This window comes from Frankliniella occidentalis, unplaced genomic scaffold (genome assembly GCF_000697945.3).
Source record: "Frankliniella occidentalis isolate FOCC.00 unplaced genomic scaffold, Focc_3.1 Scaffold48, whole genome shotgun sequence".
NCBI lineage: Eukaryota > Metazoa > Arthropoda > Insecta > Thysanoptera > Thripidae > Frankliniella > Frankliniella occidentalis.
In genome coordinates this window covers 672,140-678,883 of record NW_026267178.1, presented here as the reverse complement: position 1 = coordinate 678,883, position 6,744 = coordinate 672,140, and the positions used below count along the sequence as shown (strand labels likewise).

The 6,744-nt window shown below is 59.4% G+C and overlaps 1 protein-coding gene across 1 annotated transcript in view; it reads left to right on the top strand.

Moving 5' to 3' along the window:
* Positions 1–2,619: 2,619 nt before the first annotated feature.
* The window catches only part of LOC127749353 (netrin receptor unc-5-like), a 100,931-nt gene continuing 96,806 nt past the window's right edge, over positions 2,620–6,744 (top strand). Inside the window, exon 1 of the mRNA XM_052267256.1 lies at positions 2,620–3,039. The gene's annotated coding sequence lies outside the window, so the exon portion shown is untranslated. The remainder of the gene's footprint in view (positions 3,040–6,744) is intronic.

The following is a 6,744-nucleotide window of genomic DNA, read 5'->3' as shown; positions in this document are numbered from 1 at the left end:
CATGTATACATATGTGTACATATGAAAGCCATAAGGGTGCCACATTTACGTAGCGTACATTTTTTTACTACAGATTCTACATTTTTAAATCAATTTATGTCAAAATAGTAAAGCTTGTGAAATGAAATATTGATGAGCTTTTTTAAAACCCTGCTTACCGCGTGTCAGTGTACGAAGGTTCATATCAAGTGACGAGTCATGAGCTTGAGCATGGACATGAAACCTGATTGCAACAGACTTAAGGATGTTCCAAAATGACACGAGCTTGGCTTGTGCATCATTTCCGATGGTAAGTAGCCTATCTTTGATCTTATGCAATCAAAAGGCATGGAAGCGCTCCAAGACGCAACGAACTTTCCAAAAATAACGACCTCCGTGTTCAAAGCCAGCGTGCCGCGGCTCGTGTCCTTTTGCGCTCTGCTCTCCAAATCGCTTTTTAACTGCAGGTTTGCTAAAGTTTTGTTATTTTCTATTTTTCAGCGCGCTCGGCTCGGCGGCGCCCATCCCCCGCTCGCCCATTACCGTCGCCGAAAGCTCCCGGTGTTTTGAAGTTGTTGTCTCGCGGCGTCATCATCAGTGGTCATAACACCTTCCTGTGTTCGCAGCGCGGCTCCGGGGTTGGGGTCCACGCCGCGAGGGAGAGAGCCAGAGGGAGCGAGCGAGAGCGAGCTGGAGGGGAGGATGGCCGACGCGGTGTAATTCCAGCCAGCGGACTCAGCAGAAACATGGGCGGGCGGAGAGAGAACAGCCAGGTAAAAGGGGCGTGGAAGGGCAGAGCGGGAGTCTGGCTAGTGAGGCGCGGCGGGGCTGGGCCGGGCCCCACAATGTAAAGCAGCAGGGACCAGGTCTGAATTGGTAGAACGAAAGGGACCTTGCAAATCCCGGCCGGCCACTACCCGGGCTGGACCCCTCTACCCCCAGCCCGGGCCCCGGCCGGTGCTGGCGCCGTGGCGCCCCAAACCCCTTCCGGCGCGCTAAAATTCATTTCATCTGCGCCACGTTGTCGTCCACTCTGGAACTTGTCCGTCCGTCCCACCTAGACCCCCTGCTCACTAAAGAGGACTGAGATTCAAAGTGTCTCGCCGCAATGCGCCGCCGAGGCACCAGCACTTATTACTGCTTTCATAATTTATCGCGCTTCAAAGCGCCCCCCACCCCGCGCCTTATTGAAAGTTTGAAAAGCGCCGCGGTTACTCCACATTAGCCGTCTATCCGGGCGCGGCAGGCGGCAGCAGGCGACGCCAGCAGACGACACGGGGTGCATGGCGCGCTGAAGTGCCCCCTTCCTTCCCCCCGCGAAGCCTCACAATCCTCCCTCCCTTTCACTCCCCCTCGCGCAGCCGCCTTTCACTTTTTTAATCCCAGTGCGCCTAAGCCTTAATATACATTCTGATTCATTGCTCTTTTCTCTCTTCTCGTCCTCCCTTTCTCCCCCCAGCCCCCTGTTTCTTTGTTTTCCAGCTTTCACCCCGACCCCTCACCCCCTCTCCCCTCACAACACACTTGCATATACGCAAGCCGTTGTACTCTAACGTATAGTATGTTCTTCCGCGTAGCAAACGACGGACGCTTTTCAAACCGCGTCTCACAAGTCTCGCTCTGACTGAGCCGCCCCCCCTGCTGCTTGCGTCCTCGCCTCGCGTCCCCGTCTCCCCAGTCTGGCTCGACTTGACGCATCATATGCAGTTTTTAGACATCGCCTCGGGCGCATCCTTTTTTTGTGCGCCGCCAACGACGCGGGGACGACGAAGGATGCACGGGGCCGATATGGGGAACTGCGTCTGAGTCAGCGCCGGCCCCCGCACCACCGCCACCCCGCACCACTGCCACCCCGCTCACCCCCATGGTATGACAATGCGTTGGGGGCCGGACGCGCTGGGGGAGGGGATCGGGAGATGTCTCGATTTGATGTCATCGCCTTGTTCACAAACGATCCGTGGCCGCGAGTGTCTGTCCCTCTAATGAGGACATGCACCTTGGTCCATCCCCTCCCTCCTCTCCCTTCCATTCCAGTCCTCCGCCACCCGCGGACCCCCGCATCAACCATACCACCACCACCACCTGCATTCGGTCGGCGAGGGACAGAACTTAGTTTGTTCTCGACTAATTACTAATTACCAGCCGTTAACAGGGGCAACGTACTACCAGGTGTTCGAAATGCTGTGCTATCGCTTGCGCACCTGTCTCGTCAGGCGCGCATTTCGAATGTAACTTCCTGGTCTGTCTGTTATTGTGCCTATCTCGCCTTTCTGGTCTAATGGATCACGTGGCGGGATGCCTGACCGTTTGACAGGACGGACTTCACCAATTACCGAGGCCTCAGGCTGTTGGTCGCGATGCCACCCTTGACCCCTGCGGTTAGTTTTGCTGGACACCAATCACTTGAGCGCTCGCATCCGACCGATGCTCTGATGCATACCATTCATTAGCAGGACCTTCTTGTCATTCAATCGCGTGTGAGCAGCCAGACGGTGGCGCCGCCGAGCGGCCGTCCTGCGAAGTGTCCTGCCGGCCTGCCAGCGAGCGCGCTCTGTCTCGTGGATGCGGCCCGGGGGGTGGGGGGAGAGAACAAGAGGGGGGGGGGGGAGGACGCCGCGCCGCGCCGTGTGAGTCAGTCTGGCTGCTGCCCCCAAGCGAGCGGGTCGTTCGTGCCGCCGCCTCGTCGCTTCGCGCCGCGCTCCGCGTGCTCCGTACGCGTCTAGAGCCGGCTGTTCGGAAAAGATCGCGCCGCAGTGTGTGAAGTGTGTGTTTTGTGTGTGCATCGACCACTCATTGGATTTATCTCGTGGTCCGTCGAGTATTCCAGTTTGTCTGGATTTGTGCAAAGTGTCTCCCCCAGAGCGGGAAAGTGAAAATTGTGTGAGGCCCCAAGTGGTGTCTTTAACGACAAAGTGTTGAGTGTGAGGAGTGATTTTTAGTGCCGTTTGGATTTGTGGTGTGTTCAACAAAAGTTCAAATTTTTGGATGCCATCGCATGGGAGCAACTAGCGAATGGAATACCATCATTTTTGTGGATACCTTGAGGATTTACTTTAAACGGTAAGTTAGTGCTTAACTTTAAGTTGTTAGTGCACGTCCACTTTAGTCCGGTTTTATCCAGCATTGGGAATGTTAGCTGCACTGGAAACAAACTGCAAGGCAGTCGTACCGATAGAACGCGCTTTGTCGCTCACTTTGAGTAGTAGGAATACTGCTTTACTACTGGCACCAGTAAAGCAAGCGTGTCCTCCTGCATCATCTGCGTGACAATTTCTCCCCCTTATACCCCGTCTGTCCTACTTTCGGCGTGCCTCGGTCGGAGAGCCTACTCGTGTCGCGGTCCGATACGCGATGTGTGCTGCAAGTCCCGCAGCAAAGCAAACGCGCTCTGTGATGTTAAATTAGAACAAGTCGCTTTGCATATCGGCGCGCCACACTTGGGGCCTAAATCGGCCGCCTGATTGGTGTTGTCCGGCCGGGCCGCCCTAATTAATTGGCGCAGTGTCATTGATTAATCGCCGTTCAAATCTCATTTACTCGCCGTGTTGTCTCGGCCAATACCTCGTTGTGGTGTGTGGCGCGCGGCTGCATTCACATTCAGATTTGCATAGATTAATTATTGCGATTCGTCCGCGCTGATTGACTTTGAGTAGCGCAACACCCGCGAGCGAGCGGGTCTCTGTTTGCACACGAGGGATGAGACCGCCGTCCGGCCCGCGGCTCTGCTCGGCTGGCTCGGCTGGCGCGCTCCCTGGCGCGTTACCGACTCGACGACACTTGGCGATTGCTTTCCTCGATGTCCCATTTCATTTAGCGTGTGGACCCCTCGCCTTACGGGGAGAAGTTGGCGCTGATAATAATTCATGACACTGGGTTGCACTGCCTGCCTGGAGGAGTCTGCGGAGTGTGCCTCCCCTACTCTCTCTCTCTCTCTCTCTCTCTCTCTCTCTCTCTCTCTCTGCCAAGTGGGAGTACGCAAGCAGGCTGGGGCGTAACGCGGGCTCATGACACGACCAAGTTATGTGTATGGTAATGTAGGGGTCTCTAGCGCGAGCTGTGGTGCGACCAGCCACCAGGGGGCACGGCGCGGGGCTCCGCGGGGCTCCGCGGGGATGTACATGTTGCGCTGCACCGCCGCGATGGCCTCGCCACCTCGCCCGCAGCGCAACCGTACCGTTATGATGAGAAATTAGTGGGTTGGCGGGGGGTGATAGTGCTGGAAGTGCAGCCAGTCCGGTGGGCGGGCGGCGGGTTCACCTGACGCGCAGTTTCGCGGTCGCCCGATAACGAGTGTGTCCCCGCAATAAGTCGATGCGCGCGGAAAGCTATTCCTAGTCGCGGCCGATATACTAGTGCCGATGGCGGGGATGAGAATTTCATGACGTCGTGACGCGCGGGATCGACTTTCCGCACCGACTAAATAATGCATCCCGGCGGGATCGCCCGCGGGCCGCCCGTCCCGTCGCCAAGGACGTCGTGAAAGCGGCGCTGTTGTGCGCGGATGTCTCTAGTACGACCTCCCCCTCTCTCTCCAGCTGCCTAGCGCCGCGCTTGCCGCAGTCGTTGCCGTGTTTACGCGAGGATGCCAAGCTGGAATTGTCTCAGTTCGTCCCGCACGGCCCGCTGACTGCGTGTCCTGCAGGAGGGCTGGGCGGGGGGCTCTGTGGAGCCCCAGCGCGGCCGCGCACAGCACATGGGCGACGGACAGTCCACAAAGTAGGATGTGAATGTCTCTCTCTCTCGAAAAGTTGCATCTGGCGCTGAGCGTCGCCCTGGGTGTCTCTGCGGGGCGCCTGCTCCGACTCGATGCTGCGCTGGCCCTGGTCGGAGGCAAAGCCCTCGGCCGCCCAGACCTCGCCATGGGGCCCTCCGCCCGACCTTCCTCCATCCCCTCACCTCCGCTCTCCCGGAGCTGTGATATGTGGGCCTGGTGTCAAGGCGGGCGAGCTGCTCTCGAGGACCTCCTCCCCTCTCTCCTTTCTCCTTCTTATTCGCTCACAAACACACAAGCCCCCCCCCCTTCTCTCGTACGGGTTGCACCGCCCGCGCCCGCGCTCCCGCAGAGTGTGTAAACATTCCGGCGCCGCGAATCGCGATTTCGCAGCAGAATCGATAAGGCTCGACTCGCCTGGGGCGCTGCTGTCGCCACACATGACGCCCGCCGGTGCCTCTCTCTCGCTCTCACCCCTCTCTCCTCTCTCTCTCTCTCTCTCTCGCTCTCCCGCCCGGCCATTACGGCCCCTCTCAGCCTCTTCCTCGCCCCCCTCGGCGCGGCGGGCGCACACCCAGGACGCACGCATGTCGCAAGTTGGCAAACAGACCGCAGGGCGCCACCACCACCACACTGTGTGTGCCGCACGGTCATGCTCTGCAGCTGCCGCAGCTGTCTATCCCGCCCGCCGCAGCTGCAGGTGGCCAGTGTTTGTTATAAGGGGCGCTCCGCTTTAATAAGCCCCGGTGCCCCGCGGGCATTTCGGCGCCGCGATCCCTTAGCCGGTCGGTCCATCAGGCGGGGTTGCCGACCGAGGCGAAAAAAGAGAACTCCAGCTGCGCAAGGGCTTAACTACTGCACACTGCAGCGGCTATTGTTCCTTCCATTTTTCTTCTCTCCTCTCTTCGCCGTGCTGCGCGGATAGTCGGACCGCGTAGGACGACGACGGGCGGACGCTCAGCCGACAGGAAGAGGGGCGTATGCAGCGGAGGGGGAGCGCGCCGCCGCCGCCGCTGCCGTATTAGGAGTTTATCGGGCGCGCATCTGCCGAAGGGGACGGAACGGAACGTCGGACTGGGTATTCATTAGTCACAGTGTGCACCGTGGGCTTGGCTGCCGTGCCGATACGACCCACACGATTAATCACGGGCTCACTCACCAGCCAGTCATTGAGCCCCGCGCTGAAAGGTCCGTGTGTCTCTGCGAGTCTACCGGGCCCAGCCGGGCCGAGGTGATCGGCGGCCCCCATTGGTATGCGCGGCCGGCCACTGGCGATATCTCTCTCGACGCGGAGGGCCCTGGCGCGGTGCGTGGCCGGATGTGGCGTCCCCGCGGCCGCGGTATGCCGGGGTGGTGGTGGGTATTCGCGCACCGCGCCCTCCTCGCGTGCCGCCGGGAATACCCAAGTCCATTGGCAAGGGCGGTGTCCGCCATCGGGCCACCCAGTGGTCGCTGTTTTCATTATTGTTTCTCACAACGGCCGGTCTTTGCTCCAGAGCCGCCCATCTCACCCATCTCGCATTTTGCCTCGTCGTGTAATGATACAGTTTCGGACAGAAAAAGAAACAACGATTTTCCTAATTTGAGTGGCGCGCTGTGCGAGGGGCAGCCCGTGGCCGGCCGAGCCCTGGCGGCGGGGGCCACGTGTTTTGCACTTTTTACGAGGGGAGTCCGCAAGAAAAAGTTCGGAAAGGGGTTTGCGGCTGAGACGCTCCCCCCGTAATTTTATGTTGTGCGTTCGGTGATGGTCTCCAAACGGTGCAATTTTTATGATGCTCGGCCTGGCTGGCCTGCTTGCGGCCTTGGCGCTCCCCGTGCAGGTGTGCCGAGGAGGAGGAGGGCTATCCGGGCCAAAGGGTTCGGGTCGGAGGGTTGGCCCCGCCGCCGTCTGGTGGTGGGCGGGGCGGTGTTGGGCGTGGGATCGGGAGGGGGTCGCCCAAGGCTGGCTGACTGGGGCTTTGAACGCCCCCGCCCCGCCACGCCACGCCTACCGTGGCTCTGTGCGTAATATGCGCCAGTGTGAGTTAAGCCCCCTGATCCGCTCTTATCGAAGA